The sequence below is a fragment of the Narcine bancroftii genome, chromosome 1 (assembly GCF_036971445.1).
Source record: "Narcine bancroftii isolate sNarBan1 chromosome 1, sNarBan1.hap1, whole genome shotgun sequence".
In the NCBI taxonomy this organism is placed as follows: domain Eukaryota; kingdom Metazoa; phylum Chordata; class Chondrichthyes; order Torpediniformes; family Narcinidae; genus Narcine; species Narcine bancroftii.
In genome coordinates this window covers 5,212,925-5,233,965 of record NC_091469.1, presented here as the reverse complement: position 1 = coordinate 5,233,965, position 21,041 = coordinate 5,212,925, and the positions used below count along the sequence as shown (strand labels likewise).

Genomic DNA, 21,041 nt, shown 5'->3' with positions numbered 1-21,041 from the left:
TTCCTTAATATCTGAAGATAGATTTCTTCCAGTAAAACCATGTGAAAGAACTTGGGAACAGGACTTCGAGTGAAACCCTTTTCTCCATCAGGGGCATGGAGACCAGTGATCAAAACACCAAGAATTTCTCTGGTCGGCATCAATTTCTTGTGCTTGCATTTAGGCTCAGATGGGAAGTTCTGATCTCTGTAATTTGCTGTTCCATTGGATAGTGACCTTACCTGTTATGCCATCTCTTTGAAATAAACGAACACTTTGAATATTTTTAGGCCCATTCACGTTCACAGCTTTACAGCCAATTAAGTACTTTTTAATGTAGGGAATGTAGTCACCTGCCCTATTTGGACACAGTAAGGTCAAACAAATAGCAGTGTGCCAAATTACCAGTAAATCTGCATTTAGAAATGCTGATTGTGGAATAAATGTGTAAACAGGACAGTGGGAAGAATTTCCTGACTTTTCTTTGACATTAGCCTCAGCAGAACAACCTCAGTACTGCACTGAAGTAAATCACAAAATTCTGTAGACACCGAGGTTGAATTACACAAAAACACAAAATGCTGGAGAATCTCAGCAGGTTAAACAGTGTTCTTTATGTAGCAAAGGTAAAGATACATAACCAACATTCCAGGCTTGAGCCCTTCAACAAGGTATGGAAAATGCCAGCAGGCATCCAAAGAAAAAGGTAGGAGGGAAAGGAAAGGTGGGGGGGGGGAGGGGGGTGGGGGGGAGGGGTCGGTGGCAAGGCAGGAAATAATAGATGGAGAAAAGAGGGAAGGGACAGCAGCAATTGGAGGGGTGGAGGTGGGTGGTAGTTTGTAGGGCAGTATGGGTGAAAGAACTGGAAGGACAGGAAAGGGGGAGGGGGTAAGAAAAAATAAGTTGGTTTAATGGAAAGCAGTAAAATCAATGTTCATGTCACGTGGCTGGAGGGTGCCCAGCCGGAAAATAAGGTGTTGTTCCTCTAATTTGGGCGTGGTCAGGGTGGGATAGTACATAAGGCCATGGACAGACATGTGAGTACAGGAGTGTGACCCAGAATCGAAATGGTTGGCCACTGGGAGGTCACTAAGATTGCGAATGGAGCGGAGGTGCTGAGTGAAGCGATCTCACAGTACTGCACTGATGTTCCCAGTGTTGAGTTGGAAAATGATGGCGAGAACACTACCATTAGGTGATCATCCCTATTAGAGCTACAGATTCATAAAATATCCCTATAGATATCAATCCTCATCTATATTTTTTAAAACATTGTCTACTTTAACCATTTTTTAAACAAATGTCATTAGTTAATAAAATACGTTATACCACTGAATATTCCAGAAAAAACTGGCTAGATATTTCATGTTGTTTTTCACATGTTTGGATCCATTCCCTAGGAGAATTTCTCAAACCTGCTGGTTTTGATTAGCAGCAGCAAGATAAGACAGCATTTAGAACAAGGGTTATGCTTCAGGCATTTTAACACAGTATTGATCCCTTCTCTTCACACTATTGCTCCAGAAGCAGTCAATATTTTACCTTCAGCTTTTTCAGGCAATTCCAATAGAATGCAGCGCTATTTAAAGGAACCCGCATACTATTTGCTAAAGCTTTTGTGATGTGAAGTTCTATTTGTTGAAAAGTGTATACCAAGTCCTTCTTTTCCAATTGCTGAGGTGGTTTTTAAAGTTGCAAATATTTATGTACATGCCTACTCCCAAATTTCCTTTGCCAATATTTTGGACTGGAATTAATTGGGTGAGAGATCACAATGTTGCTGAATTAACATTTATTTTCATCTTTTTGTATGAAGGAAAATATGAGATTTATATCATCATCTAAAAATGGAAACTAGATGAGGTAGTTATAAAGCAGGAACTTCCATGAATGTAGCACCTTCTATGTCATGGGTATGTCCCAAAGCACTTTTGAAGTGTTTTTATAATTGTAATTGAAAATGCAGCAGAAAATTTGTTCAACAATGGCCCAAGAAACAGACACCTGCATTTAAATAGCATCCTTCATAACCCACAGAACTTTACAGCGTATTAATCAATTTTGAAGTGCTGCTATAAATGTAGTTTAGGGAAATACAGTAACCAATTTACACATAGAAAGCTTCTGCAAACATGCATGAGAAAATAAAGTGATAATATTTTTGAATTACTTTAATAAGGGTCGAGAACTCGTTAACTAGGGTTATGGGACCCCTCTTGTTCACCTGAGTTAACTAAAGGGGTTTGAGTCTTGATTTAACATTTCATGTGATAAACCACTTTGTCCAACAATAAAATGTAAGCCTTTAGACACTGAAGGGGGACTTAAACCCAGGACATTGAGTCTCAAACATAGTTACCAAATGAGTCATTGTCAACATCTCGGGTGGCCATTTCCAAATTTCCAAAAAGGAGGATATGGTCATAGGTTACCATATATATGCAGTGTGTTTCAAGAAAAAAAAATTTAATTTAATTTCTTCTTTGGCTTGGCTTCGCGGACGAAGATTTATGGAGGGGGTAAAAAGTCCACGTCAGCTGCAGGCTCGTTTGTGGCTGACAAGTCCGATGCGGGACAGGCAGACACGGTTGCAGCGGTTGCAGGGGAATATTGGTTGGTTGGGGTTGGGTGTTGGGTTTTTCCTCCTTTGCCTTTTGTCATTGAGGTGGGCTCTGCGGTCTTCTTCAAAGGAGGTTGCTGCCCGCCAAACTGTGGGGCGCCAAGATGCACGGTTTGAGGCGTTCTCAGCCCACTGGCGGTGGTCAATGTGGCAGGCACCAAGAGATTTCTTTAGGCAATCCTTGTACCTTTTCTTTGGTGCACCTCTGTCACGGTGGCCAGTGGAGAGCACGATCTTGGGAAGGCGATGGTCCTCCATTCTGGAGACGTGACCCATCCAGCGCAGCTGGATCTTCAGCAGCGTGGACTCGATGCTGTCGACCTCTGCCATCTCGAGTACTTCGACGTTAGGGATGAAAGCGCTCCAATGGATGTTGAGGATGGAGCGGAGACAACGCTGTTGGAAGCGTTCTAGGAGCCGTAGGTGGTGCCGGTAGAGGACCCATGATTCGAAGCCGAACAGGAGTGTGGGTGTGACAACGGCTCTGTATACGCTTATCTTTGTGAGGTTTTTCAGTTGGTTGTTTTTCCAGAATCTTTTGTGTAGTCTTCCAAAGGCGCTATTTGCCTTGGCGAGTCTGTTGTCTATCTCATTGTCGATCCTTGCATCTGATGAAATGGTGCAGCCGAGATAGGTAAACTGGTTGACCGTTTTGAGTTTTGTGTGCCCGATGGAGATGTGGGGGGGCTGGTAGTCATGGTGGGGAGCTGGCTGATGGAGGACCTCAGTTTTCTTCAGGCTGACTTCCAGGCCAAACATTTTGGCAGTTTCCGCAAAGCAGGACATCAAGCGCTGAAGAGCTGGCTCTGAATGGGCAACTAAAGCGGCATCGTCTGCAAAGAGTAGTTCACGGACAAGTTTCTCTTGTGTCTTGGTGTGAGCTTGCAGGCGCCTCAGATTGAAGAGACTGCCATCCGTGCGGTACCGGATGTAAACAGCGTCTTCATTGTTGGGGTCTTTCATGGCTTGGTTCAGCATCATGCTGAAGAAGATTGAAAGACCACCTGGATGCATCCCCGATCCAAACACTGGCACCTCCTGGACTACATCCTGGTGCGAGAAAGTGACAAACGAGATGTGCTCCACACCAGGGTCATGCCTAGCGCGGATGCCACACTGACCACCGGCTGGTTCGCTGCAAGCTCAACCTTCACAATTTAATTTAAACTGTATTGAAAAAACAACAAATTTAAACATACACACAAACATACATAAATATATATGTATATGTATATATTATTAAGAGGAAAAAATCAACCGTGGTTAACAAAGGAAATAAAGGAGAATATAAAATTGAAGGCGCAGGTGTACAAAGCTGCAAAGAGCAGTGGGAAACTGGAAGATTGGGAAAACTTAGAGACAACAAGGGGTTACAAAGCAGGTAATAAGAAATGGGAAAAAGGATTATAAAAGTAAATTGGCACAAAATATAAAAACAGAAAGCAAAAAATTTTATAAATATATAAAACGGAAGAGGGTGGCCAGAGTTAACATAGGACCCTTGGAGGATGAGAAAGGAAAACTGGTAGCAAGAAATGAGGAAATGGCCGAGGCATTAAATAAATATTTTGTGTCAGTCTTCACGGTGGAAGACACGTCCAGCATGCCCAAGTGCGGTGTTAAGGATGCGAATGTTGGGGAGGGCCTTGATAAAATAGTTGTTACAAAGGAAGTAGTGATGGAGAAACTAATGGGACTAAAGCCAGACAAATCACCTGGTCCTGATGATATGCATCCAAGGGTTCTGAAGGAAATGGCAGAAGTTATAGTTGACGCATTGGTGGTCATATACCAACATTCCTTGGATTCTGGGCAGGTCCCGGCAGACTGGAAGACAGCAAATGTCACACCACTTTATTTGTCTAAATAATGCACCCATCTGAAAAGACAGATAAAGACTTGATTCAATGTGTGTGTGTGTGTGTGTGTGTGTGTGTGTGTGTGTGTGTGTGTGTGTGTGTGTGTGTGTGTGTGTGTGTGTGTGTGTGTGGAGAAAATATGCAATCAGTATGCTTCATATGTTCAATATCCAGAGAATGCTGCAAAGATGTGTGTATACTTGAAGGTCAAAAGCTTTGGATTTGATATTCATATGGTCAAGTGGGTTACTGACACAATTATAACTCTTAAATTTTCTCAAATATACTGCAGGAGTTGATTGGAAAGAAATGTGAAGGTATCACACCTCAGTATTAATATGACAGACAGATGGAAGACATCTGTTGAAAGGTAAAGATGGCTGTTCACTACATCAGAGTTACTAAATGGGGTAATATGAAGTGTTACTTTTCTGGAGAACTGCCTTTCTGATAAGGACCTCCCCCTCTAGCATGTGGCATGGCGTGATAAATTCACCAAGAAATATTAGAACCAATTGGCAGGCAGGTCTCTTCATCAGCTTTGGTGATACTTAAAGGATTTGTCTCCTTTTACATGCTGATTGCTCATTTGCTATTAGACTCCTGGGTGCTTTCTGAATATAAAAATGAATTGTGGATTATTGAGATTGGATTATTTACAGCATCCACGGGGAATTCAGTAAGGATTCCTCTGGCAGTGGAAGATGAGGGATGAACAACAGGAAAAACAGGAGAGAGCTGGAAAAAGTGGAAGGTGGATCTCAGTACTACGCACAAGAGTGGCAGAAGTTCAGGGAAGAACAATACCTGCACCAATTGCTACATTTACAGCTTGAGCCTTGCACCAGGATATAAATAGGACTGGCTGTGGATGTCAAGTTCATGATTCCTGATACTTATACTATAGGCTCACTTCAGGCTGACAGTAGCACCATTTCAGGCTTATGTCACATATCCAAACCATTATCAGTCTGTCATTCACTGCTCCATCAGTCCTCCACACTCTTACATTAAACTGCACTATTTTCCCCATGGGCAGAATAAAGCAAAGTATAAGGTGCAGATCATTATGAAAGTCATCTTCTCAATTCCAACAGTTAACAAGATAACTATGAATCATCCTTGTGCAAACTTAGAGCTTCTCATTCTATACATCCAACAAAGTGTTTTCCCAGTGTCTAAAGATTGGCACTGCGTCAGGATTGAGGACGACTTGCTTCCAGATTTCAGATTTACTGTCAGAGTGCATACATGACATCACATGCAACCCTGAGATTCTTTTTCCTGCGGGCAAGGCATAATGACCACTTAATGACAATGCAAAAAAAAACCTGTACACATGTAAACAAATAGAGAAATGTAAACTCCACTCCAGTTTTGTTAGTTCTGAGGTGACAAATACAGGCTCCTCCAAAGGTGGGGCAGGAAGTTTCTGATTGAGCATCAGGTAGTTAGTGAGATGCATATAGAACAGCAACTGGCCATTTTGATTTCATTCCATCCTATCAACACGAGTTTCTGTGTTCATCTGGCCTCTCTTTATCTTCAGTAAGTTATTCGTCTCAATCTCTGTTTGTGGTGAGTTGGAAAGGTGGAAGGCTGCTGAGGTCCTAATGAGGACATTTCAGAATGACCCGCTGGACTATCCTCAGTAGGTCTTACAGTCTCAGCTATCGAGTACATATTGCAGCATGACCACCGTTTTGCAAGTGTTTTGTCAGATATGACATGTTACCATTTTAATAGAGACCCTGCATCCCCTTAACTTCATGTGATTAAACTCTGAGAATTTGTTTTTAAAATGACGTTGGTTGTTTCATGCTATATTGTGTGCATTGTTGACTTGGAATAGTTGGTGTTAATTTCAATTCCATTTTCATGCAAAAGAACCCCTGTAAATCTTGATTATATTCCAAGGTTTCTTTTATTCTCACATTCTTAACAGCTCAATTTATGTCACTTCTCAGACATCCTAACTATCATTCCAAAACAATGTCGCAACAGTTCCTAGCCCAAATTAGCTCATGCATCCAGAAAGACCCTACAATTCTTGTGGTAGAACATGTTTCCTGAACAATTCCAGAATTTGGAGGTCAACCTCATCTTTCTGGGAAGAGGAATTTCTGAACATCTTGCTAAACTTGTCACTTGCTATTTGGAATTTGAATTACATTATCCGAGACACATGCTTTATATGGATGTAAGAATGCCTCTCATCTCCTGATTTCAAGTTAAAGGCATCCCATCTCTGTCATTCCAGGAGTCATTCTTGACCCTGTTTGACTTAACTTAAACTTTTATTTTGTGCCCATCCAACCATAAAAGAGATACTTTCATGTGAAACATTGAATCAAGTCTTTATCTGTCTTTTCAGATGGGTGCATTATTTAGACAAATAAAGGGAACAAAATTTTTATTTTATTTAGATATACATGGTAACAGGTTCCTCCAGCTCACACCCCCCAATTACACACATCTGACCAATCTATGTACCTGTATGTTTTTGGAGATGTGGAAGGACAGTGGAGTCTCCGGCGATAACCCATGCGGCCTCGAGAATAACATACAAACTTTGAACCCAGGTTGATAACCTAACCATGCCACCCCAAATAATCCCTGAAGCAATATCAATATCATTATCACATAAGTTCCTGTGGGACAAAATTGTACACAAAATTGGGTGCTGCACACAGAGGTTATATTTCCTAAGCATTTCATTGGGATGTCCTGAGATTTTGAACAATGCTACAAAGATAATGTTCTCCTGTTGTGGAATATAATGAAATTGATGAAAGTTAACATTGCGTTTTGCAAGTTCCTAATTTTTTACTTCCAATTCTGCTTTGTCAGAGGACAATGAGTTTAGTATTAGATTGTGTAATAAAAAGATAGATGGTCTGAGTTGGATTATTTTAATTATTCAAGGACATTCTGAGAGTAAGGCCATGACCTTAACATAGACCTTTATGAGGTCTACTTCCAGCCAAAGTCAACAGAAGGATATTCTCTATCTTCATTTGAACTGTATGACCAGGCTGGTCAAACAGCATGTTTTTGGCAGCTATAGATGCAGTGGCTCTTCCAATATTTTATTTAGCTATCTGTCTTGCTGTTGGATAAATTGCGCACCCAATCCTGTCCAAGATGATAATCCTTAAATCTACTGGATAATTGTGTTTTTGATTTGTAAACAAAAAAAGGAATAGGACACTATTGTTGGTTACTGAACAGAGTCAATATTTGTTAATTAAATGTAGTGCAATTATTTGCATGGTTTGTGCATGCTATAAAATAGTACCACTGTAACATATGAACTTCAACAATTACTTTTATTGGACTAACTGCTCTACTCATCTTACAAAAGCAAATTCCTCTGGAACAGGTAGGCTAAGCATGTAGTGGAAACAGATAATGTACTAGCATGGTAGCATGGTGTAAATTATAAAACTAGAGGCCCATCAAGGGCCCAAAGAACATCAAATATAGACCAAAAAGTGCAGGAAATACCCAGCAGGTCAGGCAGAAAAAACAGAGAGGGAAAGAGAGTTGACATTTCAGTTTAGAACCTTGCTGAGCATATCTGCTGAGTACTTCCAACATCTGAAGTGTTATTTTGACTGGGAAAATTAAAACCTCCAAATAAATAAATAAAAATCTGGAAATGAAAGCTGGTGTCTGCAATGTGGCTCTGAAACAACTGGATTGTATTTTTTAAAAAAGTTCACTAATTTGCTTTCAGGAGGAAAGTGGTTACTTCAGATCCAGAGCAATGTGGTTTGACCCTTAGCTGCCCTCTGAAGAAACTCCAGACAAACTGCAGCAACTGCATTACTATTATCTAGTCTCCCTGTTACCTTTTCAGTAAAAACACACAGAAATGCTAGAAGAACCCAGCTGGGTTCTAACATTTTGGGCCCGAGCCCTTCTTCAAGGTATGAGCAAATAAAAACAGAGAGGCATCTGAATAAAGACTGAAGAATGGAGGAGTTCAGACCAACAGTCAAAAGGCTCCGTGAATGGAGTCAGAGGGAAAGGGGGAGAGAGAAAGAGAGCATGGAAGGGGTGGGGTGGAGAAATCTCCCAGTGGCCACTTATTTCATTTCCCCATCCCATTCCATTGCTGACATGTCCATCCATAGTCTCATGCATTGCCAGACTGAGACCACCAGCTAATTGGAGGAACAACCTCATCTTCAGTCTGGGCACCCTCTAACTGGATGGCATTAACAGCGACTTCTCTGGTTTCCATTAAACCACCCCCCCCTCTCTTTTCTTCCCCCTAACGCCTTTCTCCCAGCTCTGTTTCTCTCTCTCTTTCTCTTCCCTTTTCCCTCTGTCTCATTTCACACAGCTAAAATCAATTCTTACCTCTCCTCTTATCATATCCAGACCTTTGTTGGTCTGAACTCCTTCACTGCCATTCTTCAGTCTTTATTCAGATGCCTTCTTGTTTTTTGCTTATACCTTGAAGAGGGCTCAGGCACAAAATATTGGTAATACAAGTTTACCTTCTTTGGACGCTGCGAGACCAGCTGAGTTTCTCCAGCATTTCTGTGCGTATTACTACAATCACAGCATCTGCAGACTTTCATGTTTCCTACCTTTTCAGTAAGGATGATCAAGCTTGATTTCCCTTTGGAAATCCATGCTGACGAGTTGTTATTTTATTTTTAATTCAAAATGCTCTATAATTTATTGTCAGAGTATGTACATGACATCACATATAACCCTGAGATTCTTTTTTCTGCAAGTGAGGGAGAATTACCACTAAATGGTAGTGCAAAAAAAACCTGTACACAGTGTATACATGTAAACAAATGTAGTAAAAACACCAAAACGCTGGAGGAATTTAGCTGGTCATTTCAGCATCTATATTGCCAACGTTTCGGGCTTGAGCCCTTCTTCAAGGAAAAAATTAGAAAAGGCAGAAGCGGGATGCATCAGAAAGTCTCAGAATTCAAACAATGGGGGAGGAATCCAGTCCAACAAAAGGTGTTAATTGGATGTGATAAGGTATTAGGTAGAATTTTTCACGTCTGTGTGAAAGGAGACGGGGAATGATGGTGAAAGCAGGAAGTGGGGTTTAACGAAAATCAGAGAAGTCAATATTAATGCCTTTCGGTTGGAGGGCACCCAGTTGGAAAATGAGGTGTTTTTCCTCCAATTTATGGGTGGTCTCAGTCTGGCAGTACATGAGACCACGGACAGACATGTCAGCAAGGGAATGGGATGGAGAACTGAAATGAGTGGCCACTGGGAGATCCACACTATTGCAGTGGACAGAGAAGAAATGCTCAGCAAAGCCATCTCCCAGTCTGGGTCATCTCTCCGATGTAGACCACAGTGGGAGCACCAGTTGGAGATTCATAAGTGAAATGTTGCTTCACTTGGAAGGACTGTTTGGGGCCCCAAATGGTGCTGAGGGAGGAGATGTGGTTGGAAGTGGAGCATTTCCTGTGGTCACAGGGGAAGGTCCCAAGGGGATGATTGGTGGGGAGGGAGGAGTGGACAAGCGAGTCATGGAGGGAGCAGTCCCTGTGGAAGGTGGAGAGGGGAATATGTGTCTAGTGATGGGATCATGTAGTGGGTGGTGGAAATGGCGGAAAATATGTTGGATGCCAAGGCTGATGGGGTGATAGGTGAGGGCAAGAGGAATCCTATCCTTGTTGTGCATGGGGGCAGAGGGGGCCAGGGCAGATATGCAGGTAATGGAGGATATCCAGGTCAGCATCAAGTTGTTATGGTAGAGGGAAAGCCATGTTGTTTGAAGAAGGAGAACATCTCTGATGATCTGGCACAGAAGTCCTCATCCTTGGTGCAGATGCAACAGAGACAGAGGAATTGAGAGATTGGAATGGAATCCTTACACGGGACAGGGTGGGTAGTTGAGGTAGCTGTGGGAGTTGGTGGGTTTATAGAAGATGTCTGTCGAGAGTTTTCCTCCTGAGATGGAGACAGAATGATCAAGGAAAGGAAGAGTGTTGCTAGAGAAGGACCAAGTGAATTTGTGGTTGGGTTGGAAGTTGTTAGTAAAGTGGATGAAGTCAACAAGCTCATCATGGGAATGTAAGGCAGCACCAAAGTAGTCATCGATGTAGTGGAGGAAGAGTTGAGGGACCATGCCTGTATAGGCTTGAAGCATTGATTGCTCCACATAGCCAACAAAAAGGCAGGCATAGCTGGGGCCCATGCAGGTACCTATGGCTACTCCTTTAACCTGGAGAAATGCGATGAGGGTGAGGACAAATTCTGCTAGCCGGAGGAGGTTGGTGATGGAGGGGAACTAGTTTGTTCTATTGTCCAGAAAGAAATGAAGGACTTTGAGGACTTCACTGTGGGGAATGGAGATGTTTAGGAATTGGATATCCATGGTAAATGTGAGATGATCGAGTTCAGGGAACTGGAAATTGTTGAAGTGATGAAGGGCAAGTGAAGTGTCCCAGATGTAGGTGGGAAGGACTGGGGGACCAGGGGAGATGAAACAGCGTCGAGGTAAACAAAGACCAATTCCATGGGGCAGGAACACACAGACACGATGGGTCTGCCAGGACATTTGGGTTTGTGGATCTTGGATAGGAGATAGAAAATGGCAATGTGGGATTGGGAAACAATAAGGTTGGAGGCCAGAGGGATGAGTTCAGAGATGGTGCATGATACAGTGCTTTGATGGGTTTTGGTGGGATCCTGTTGGAGGAGTAAGTAAGTGGAGGTGTCTGAGAGTTTTGTCTGACTTCAGTCAGATGAAGGTCAGTGCGCCAGATCACAACAGCGCAAGATAACAATTGTAAACAAACTGACTGTGCAATATGGGGAGAATTTTAAAAAAATCCTCAAGTAAGAGTTTATTGTTGAGGACTCTGATGGTGGATGGGGTAGCAGCTGTTCCTGAATCTAATGGTGCGAGTCTTGTGGCATCTATACCTCTTTCCTGATGGCAGCAGCGAGAACAGTGTGTGCACAGGTGGTGCAGACCCTTGATGATTGCTGTTGCTCTCCGACGGCAGTGTTCCCTGTAGATGTTCTCGATTTCTGGGCAGAGTTTTGTCTGTGATGTCCTGGGCTGTGACCACTACCTTCTGGAGGGCTTTACACTTAGGGGTATTGGTGTCCCCATACCAGACTGTGATGCAGCTGATCAACACAATTTCCACCACACATCTGTCAAAATTTTCCAAGGTTTTCTGTCATACAAAACTTTTGCAAACTCCTGAGGCACTGAAGTGCTTTCTTCACAATGCCACAAGTGTGTTAGGTCCAGGAAAGATCCTCCGAGAAGTGACTCCTAAGAACTAAATATGCTCATCCTCTCCATCTCTGATCCCCCAATGAACACTGGGTTGTACACCTCTGGCTTTCCCTTCCTGAAGTCAACAATCAGCTCCTTGGTTTTGATGATATTGAGTGCAAGGTTGTTGTTGGTGCACTATTCAGCCAAGTTTTCAATCTCTATCCTGTATGCTGGACTCATCACCTTCCTTTATACAATCCACTACCGAGGTATCATCGACAAATTTGTAGATGGTGTTATTGTCGTACTGAGCTATAAATGTAAAGTGAGTAGAGCAGTAGGCTAAGAACGCAGTCCTATGGTGTTCTGTTTCTGATGGAGATTGTGAAAGAGATCTTCTTACCAATCCTCACTGATTGTGGTCTGAAGTTGAGGAAATTCAGGATTCAACTACACAGTGGGGCGTTGAGTCCCAGGTCTTGGAGTTTGCTGATTTGTTTTTAGGGGATGATGGTGTTAAATGCTGAACTGTAGTTGATAAAGAGCATCCTGATGAATGTATCTTGCAGTCCAGGTGTTCCAGGGCTTTGTGAAGAGCCAGTGAAATGGCATCTGCTGTAGACCTGTTGCTATGATAGGTGAACAGGAATGTATTCCTGTTCGCCTATTTATTCTCCAGTAAGATTCCATTATTTTTCCAATTGCTGATGCTCAATTGACTGGCCTATAATTCTTGACGTGTTCTATCTCCATTCTCAGAACAGTTATTATGTTAGCTGTCCAGGTGTCTAATGCTAATACATCAATTGATAAAAATTTTGCTTTTCTAGTTTCTTTTAAAATATGTGGGTGCCATCCATCTGGTCTGGGTTTTTTTATCCCAGTTAACTTAGATTATTTTATTTTGTATTACCTATTTTCCTATTTTAAATGTATTCATTTATTTAATATCATCCAATGCCATATCTATCTTTCCATTTGCAATATCCCCCTTGTTTCATTCTTCCCTGCTTTCTTTACGTTTGGGTAGTTTAGGCTGCCTGCATTATAACTGGGGCCGATAACTAGATCGTGAATGCAAAGGTTCTGAGTCTGTGAACTTTTCTGATAGTCGCAACCTCTCAGCCCCAGGATTATCCTGATAAATCTTCATTCACCTCATACCTGCAAAGTGGACTTCACTCTTTTTGGTGCATTTAACATGTGTTGCTTTTAGTGTTAATACTCAACTGGATCTCCTACAAAAATACGCAAGAAACAGGGCCACGGTGACCAAAATTAGACTTCAGCCAATTCAGTGCAGTTGCTGAACACTTCACTCTGCAGGAATAACAAATCCTTTTAGGCATCCTCCCCATGACAGCCAGACAGCAGCAACACATGGCTGTTTGTGTGGGAGAGGGAAAGATAGCAAGGCAAACTCCCAAGATTTTCAAAGAGTGTCTGCCAAGTCCTCATGACAGATAATGAAGCCAGGGCACTAATACATCCAGGTGATTCAATACCAAACTGAAATACTGTCTCCTTATTCTGGCTCTGACACACACACACACACACACACACACACACACACACACACACACACACACACACACACACACACACACACACACACACACACACACACACACACACACACACACACACACACACACACACACACACACACACACACACACACACACACACACACACACACACTATTAGTCACACCAATTGTGACCCCAACCTCTTCTACACCACTCTTCTACACCACTGTATCCTCACCCCACCATTGACATTACATCTCTGGACCTCACAGAAGGCAGGTTGCAATACAGGATGGTGAGAAGGTCACTCAACATCCATCTCTGTTTAGGAAGGCAGGAAGGAAAAGAGGGAAGTCATCCAAATGGGGACCTTCATGACTGCAGCAACTCAGCCATTTGGAGAGCACTGAAGGTCATGCAGATAAGCCATTGAGCCAAGAACCTGTCCTGCTACAAGTTCATCCACAATGTGCCAGATATTTTTTTCCAATAACTGTTCATTTTGAACATCACGCCTCTTTTGAACCAACTGACAGGAATACCTTCATTAACTTCTCTGTCACTACCTCACAAACAGGCACCTTGACTGCTGCTTATAAGTGCTACAATCGTCTGCTTTGTCTTTGCAACGCCATGGGATAAACCATCCCCATAGAAGGCGGCTAGCAGATGGGAACATGGAAGGGAGAGGAAGAAGGACCGTTGATGAAGACTACATTGTGTGATTGCACATGGCAGTCCATAGTACTACATCTGAGGCAGACACCATGAAGGTATGAAGACTGCAGAGAGACCCAAGCCAGAGGAAAATGCACTTGGCAGGTGAATATTAGTTTGATGTTCTGCAGGGAAGCATCTGCAGAAGTTCACTGGAGTCTTTACATCTGTATTCTTACAGAGCACTCAGATAACAACCATATGTGGAATGCTGACATGATAAGGCTGCTATGGAGATGGGCATGGATGCATAGGAAGCTGTCAGGGTTACCTTGCCTAACACAGGAAATGACATGGAGGAACCATCTCCAGCCCTCGACAGAACTCCCATCTTTTCCCCCCTAGAGATTAGTGACAATCTTGCTACACAATGCCAATTGCTTCAGTTGGCAACTGCTTGTGTAGTCACCAACAAAAGACCACACAAATGCTTTCAGATTGCTCAAATTCAATTTCCCACTGATCCACTGCAGCAGCTGGAATAGTGACATGCCACCAGGATGTAGTTTGATGTTCTCATTAAGTGGAATGAGACCTCTTGTTAAGTCACTGACACAACAACCAGATGTCTAGGCCACTGACCCAACACAGAAGTTGTAATCCCACCATGGCAGCTGGGGATTTTAATCTCAAGTAATTAAAATAAATCTGGAATTGACAAAGAAGAAACTAGCCTTGGTTACAGTATTGACTGATATTCAAGATTGTTTTAAAACAGTGGTTCTCAACCTTTTTCTTTCCATTCACATACCACTTTAAGTAATCCCTATGCCATAGGTGCTCTGTGATTAATAAGGGATTGCTTAAGGTGGAAAGAAAAAGGTTGAAAACCAGTTTTAATCTTACCTAGTTGACTAGTTATGTGCACGGTTTCATAACTCCAAAGGAAATGGGCCAATGAGAATTTTTATCAAGCAATTGAGTCTAGACCAGTGATTCTCAAGATTCCCTTCCTACTCATATACCACCTTAAGTAATCCCTTACTAATCACAGAGCACTGATGGCATAGGGAATACTTATAGTATGTGAGTGGAAAGAAAAAAGATTGAGAACCACTGTTTTAAAACCTATCAAATTCATTCCTAAGCAGCAGAGTAGATTTTGTTGATGAAGAGATACAATCTTCAGGATTTTCATTCCCCAACAACTCCAAGAAAAATGCAGGGAGAAGCACCATTCACCAAACATAGAACAAAGAACATTACAGCATAGTGCAGGCCCATTAGCCCTCAATGTTGTGCTGACCTATATATTCCTACCATAAAAAAACTAAACCCTTCCTTCCTTGTAACTCTCTATTTTTCTTCCATCCATGTGCCTGTCTTAGAGTCTCTTAAATGCCCTTAATGTTTCAGCCATTACCATCACCCCCATCAAGGCATTCTAAACACTCACAACTCCTTGTGTAAAAAAACTTACCCCTGATGTCTCCCATAAAACTTTCCTCCCTTCACTTTGTAGAGATGTCACCTGATGTGTGCTATTCCTGCCCTGGGGAAAAATGTACTGGCTGTCCACCTTATCTATGCTTCTCAGAATCTTGTAGACTTCTATTAATTCTCCTCTCATTCTTCTACATTCCAAAGAGAAAAGTCCCAGCTCTGCTAACCTTGCCTCATAAGAACTACCTTCCAATCCTCTGCACACTCTCCATAGCTTCCACATCCTTCCTATAATGAGGTGAGCAGAACTGAACACAATACTCTAAATGTGATCTCACCAGGGATTTGTAGATTTGCAACATGATTTCTTGACTTTTGAACTCCATCCCCCTATTAATGAAGCCCAACATCCCATAGGTCTTCTTAACTATCAACCTGCATGGCAACCTTAACAGATGTATGGATTTGGACCCCAAGGTCCCACTGTTCGTCAACACTGTTAAGAATCTGACCATTAACCCTGTACTCAGCCTCCTGGTTTAACCTTCCAAAATGCATCTCATCACACTTATCTGATTGAACTCCATCTGCCACTTTTCCACTCAACTCTGCATCTTGTCTATATCCTTTTGTAATCTATGACAACCTTCAGCTCCATCTACAACTTCTCCAAACTTCACATCATCCGCAAATTTATCGACCTATCCCTTCAACATCTTCACCTTGGTGATGTATAAAAATCAGCTCTAAAGAGCAGGTGTCCTAGAACATATCCCTGTGGGACTCCTCTCATCACTAACCTCCAGGCAGAATACTTTCCATTTACTGCTATTCTCTGCTTTCTATATACAAGCCAATTTATAATCCACACAGCCAATTTCAGTGGATCTCTTGCCTAATGACTTTCTGAACGACCAAATGTCTTACAAAAATCCATGTAGACCACATCTACTGCCTAACCTTCATCAATTTCTTTTGTTACCTCCTCAAAAAACTCTATTAGGCACATGAGACACAATCTTCCCTTCACAAAGCTATGCTGATAGATCCTATCCTTAAGAATTCTCTCCAACACTTTGCACACCACTGACGTAAGACTCACCAATGTATAATTTCCAGGATTTCCCTATTACCATTTTTAAACAAGGGGACTATATTTGCCATTCTCCAACCCTCTGGCACCTCCCCTGTGGCCAAAGAGGATTCAAAGATCATAGTCAATGCCCAAGCCATCTCTTGCCTCCCCACAGCAACCTGGGATATATTATGTCCAGCCCCGGGGACTTAATGTTTTTAAGAAGACTTCCTCTTTAAACTCAACATCGTCCAGCACACAAGCCTATTCTATTCTGACCCCACCATGATCAAGGTCCTTTTCTCTAATGAATACCAAAATGACGTACTCATTTTGGATCTCCCCAACCTTCTCTGCCTCCAGGCACATGTTGCCTCCTTTATCCTTAAGCTATCCCACTCTCATCTTGTCATCCTTCTGTTTTTCACATAGAATGCCTTGGGATTTTCCTCATCATACTTGCCAAGGCCTTCAAGCTCTGCTCAGTCTTTTCAAAAACCTTGCCACTTTTGACCTAACAAAAGTTTCTGACTCCCTCAGCCACTAGGGACTATGAAGAACCTTTCTATTTTTATCCTGAAACAGCAATATGAGAGGAGATTACAAAGAGGATGAGAAAATGCTTCAAGGATGTTCTGAAAACCTCCTTGAAAAAAATGAGAAATATCCTCATCAACTTCAGGAACCCTTCTCTCTGATCATTCAAAATGGAGAAGCAGAATCTGGGAAAGCAACAAGGTCATCTCTTCTCTGGGAGCAGGAGGAAGTCAAGCAAAGACAGTGGAAGTACATCCTACCTCCTAAATTACTGACCCACCCACACTGGCAGGCACCCTCTGCCCACTCACAGTAAAGTCCGTGGGCCTCAAAATAATTTCATCCATTACCTCCGAACCCAAGCAGGGACTGACTAAGAGAAAAACATTAAAAGTTATCAGATTACCATAAAAACTCATCTTGATCAACAGGGTCCTTGAGGGAAGGAATCCTGCCATTTTTGTGTGTTTGGCCTACATATGACTCTGGCCCTCTTGACCACTTTGCTATCCCTGACATGAGACATGTTGTGGCTGTGATCAAGGTAGTTGCTAAGAAAGAAGTTATTTCAAGACCTACCAAGGCTGCTGTTAAAGTATTAAAGAAGTGAATATCATCACTGACCACCAAGATTTTGCAAACCCTGAGACTGATATGACTCTAAACCAAACAATGAGGTTCACTTCTAATGCCTCTTCAATTCAGGAGCAATAGGATGGACAATTGATTCCTGGTGAAGACATTGGATTGCTACCCCAGGACATTTCACAGTTTCAAAGGAAAGGAACGCTACTTGTGAACAGCTTGCTGATCTCCTTGAACAGAGAGATGATGCATATCAACAGATGAGTGCAAGAGAAGATAGGTAGCATGCATGAGCTCACCACTCTATCACAGAAATAGGGAGATGCCAAGTAATCTCCCTTCTGCTGAATCAAAGGCATGTTTTGCTCTTTGTCATGAAAATGGTCTTGCTCAGAGTGTGTGAAGACAATAAATACCATCTTTGTTAACTGACTCAGCTTCAGGTCTTCAAGATGGCAGCCATCTGAGTGCCAACAACTTGAAAGGCATCTGAGTGGTCAAGCTATTAAGCTGCCAGTTCTCAAGCTGCCAAGCCAGATCTCTCCATATCAGGAAAGTGCCTGTTGAATTAGCTTTAAGGCTCCTTGTTAATTTGAGTGAGATTTCCAATTATTGTCTTGGTGTGGAGTTTTGTGCTCCAATTCATGTTGCAACAGGAAGAATCAGGTGTTGCATGTATTGTGTGGTCCCTTGGTGTTAGAAAGATGTTGGATGTGCTATTGTGAGTTGTAATTGGAAGTGCCTGAATCAATTTTGAGATTGCTGCCATTTCATCTGGAAAATATCACATCTGGGTAAACACTAAATTAGATTGCATTGTGCTGAATGAAAAGGCAATACACAATACAATTTCTGATAGAGCATTGGTTAGAAATTAATAAAGAATCGAATTTCAGATGCAGAGCATACAGGACAGTTGCTGTTATTTTGCACGATGAGCACTGAAGACCAAACAAGCATGTTTTTTGGAACGATCACAAGATTCCTTCAGTATTCAGGTCTCACATCATAACTTTGTCAGGAAACCAATGGAAACCCTTGAAGTGTTTGCAGCCATTCATTGAGAGGGAGTGGATTGCCTGTTCAACAAAATTATGTAAAAATTCATTAGAATCTCTGTAGAATAACAGGTGCAAATTACTTTTTATCATTATATGGTTTGAATGTTGCCTATTCAATCAGAAGTGATCGGAGGTTAACAGCAGATTGAAAGATCATTTTTTTTTACACTATGCACTTTAAGGACAACTTTTACTCATTTATTTTCAAGTTAGTTTCTTGTTCAAAGACCTTCGGGAAAGGTACTATTTGGTGTTGGCAGCCTTCCGAGCTTCAGGCATTGACCCAAAAAGTCAAATACAGGAAGAAAACTACAAAGAGAATTGGAGGAGGGGAAACTTTGCATCAATACAGTTAAAGAAGGAGCTGGGGGGGGTCAAGTAACTTATTGATATTGTAGCACCATGGTTTCGCTATTACAGAAAAAGTGTTTGAAACCTGTTCCACTGCACGCAGGTACCTACTCTAACACCCTTTGTTAGTTCTGCTCAGTCAGCTTGCCTGTCCAGACTGCACCAGATCCTGAGGGACATGGGGTTGAGAACATCAACACTGCCTGAAACCTGCTCCAGCTGCTCCTCTTGGGCCTCCAGGATCTGTGGTTACCAAGCAACGGAGGCCTAGCAGTCCTTTGAACCAATACGGGGGAGGGGAAAGACAAGCACAGGCCCATTTTCCTTCCTAACCAAAATGAAAAGGGTAGTGTTGGTGGTGTGGGAGGGGATGGGGGGTGTTGGGGAGGTGTGAGTTACCAGCATGTTGAGTTCTTTGCATTGTAAGCTATTGATTATTCACTGTGAAGCAGGTAATTTAAAGGGGCAGGTGTTCCATTTGGCACATACAGGTAGGAATTTCCAGAATTCTGAATAGAAACAAATGCTTACAATACATTTACCTATGCAGCTAATTTTGTTTCTCTTTTCTACACCTTCCAAAATGAGTGGAGTGGAGTTACTGATAGAACTCAAACTTTGAAACTTCCTTAATGTTGCCATTCCTTATGCTGATCTTTTCCACCTCAAAATCTTCCTTGGTGAAGTAGTTTCCTATGATTATGTGATGGCTCGAATTGTTTTTTAAAAAAGCATTAACATGTGAAAAATGCCTTTACTTAAATACTGAGATCAACTGTTATGGATTGTGAGCTCAATGAGCAGACTGAAGATTAGGAGACCTCTGGTTGCATCTAAATGCATTATTTACAGCCCTCGCCCTATCAGGTATCATTGCATTGCACCAGGCAGCTTCCCCCCTCCCACCCCCACTACAATCACAAAAAGAAATCACCATGTGTCTTAGAATGTGCAGAACAATCAAACATTCAAGTCCTTTTGAAGTGCAGTCAGTATTGTGATACAGGAAACACAACAATCAATTTGCAAACATCAACATCCTGCCACAACATGGAGACAAATGACCAACCTGGGAATGTTGGTGTAGTTTGCTTCTATATGTGGACAGGGACACAAAGGAAAATTTCACAGATTTTAAAGTTCTTGAACTTGTTGCAGTTTTTCAAATCTTTGATCGCTTTTCATGGAACTTTTGTTTAAATTCATCCATTCAGGCTTTTATTTATTTTACAGCAATGAAAAACAAGGCATCTTAACAAGGGTATATAATTACCAAGCTCAAAATATCTTTACATTAAATTTGAGAATGGAATCAATTCATTTACCATTTGTACACACTGCCCCTCTCTATGGCATCTTTCTAAAGATGAAACAAACTCTCCATAGTCTTGAATTATATTTGACCTATAAACAAATCTTTACCAAGTGTTTGGAACACCACTGATGTCACCAATTTTCATCTTCATGATATTGCTTGACCTTGACTTTGCCTCAACTCACCTCCTGCTGAAAGCCGAAATAATATCTGGACCCAACTGTTCCAATGCACTTCTGCTCAACCGACATGATCTCCTCCATGAACCAGAACTCAACTCATACTCTCCTCCCCATTTCCCATCCCATGCATCCACTGCCTTTGAACCTGCTGAGCTACAAACTCCCAGTTAAGCAATCCCTCAGTTTTGATATTGTTTTCAAATATCTGCCGTCTCACCTCACCTGTCCATCATTGTACCTTACACTATTCCAAATACCTGTACAACTCCAGCCTTTTATACAGTCTTCAGTTCCCAAGACTCCAAGCACTAGAGTTCCCAACTCAAATTTCTATTTATTATTTCCTCCTTTCAATGTTTCTTTTAAGTTATCTCTTTAAACAGGCTTTCAGTGATCTGCTCAAATATTTCTTCACGTGGCTCGCCATCAATTTCTTTTCTGATGCTCCTGCGAAACATCTTGGAATGTTTTACTACATTAAAGATAATGTGTAACAAATGAGCTGCTGTTGTCCATTGAATTCCAGGATAATATAAATGTGAGAGAACGTGTAAGCAAAGGAGAGATATTTGGGGCACGATAGGTGGCAAATATAGTCATTGTTGGAAATGCTCTGAAAA

The 21,041-nt window shown here is 41.9% G+C and overlaps 1 long non-coding RNA gene across 2 annotated transcripts in view; it reads right to left on the bottom strand.

Moving 5' to 3' along the window:
- Positions 1-21,041, bottom strand: part of LOC138754792 (uncharacterized) — a 186,578-nt gene that overhangs the window by 22,643 nt on the left and 142,894 nt on the right. For both annotated transcript variants that reach the window (XR_011351931.1, XR_011351932.1), the window contains one exon: positions 4,315-4,426. This is a non-coding gene — a long non-coding RNA (uncharacterized lncRNA). The remainder of the gene's footprint in view (positions 1-4,314; positions 4,427-21,041) is intronic.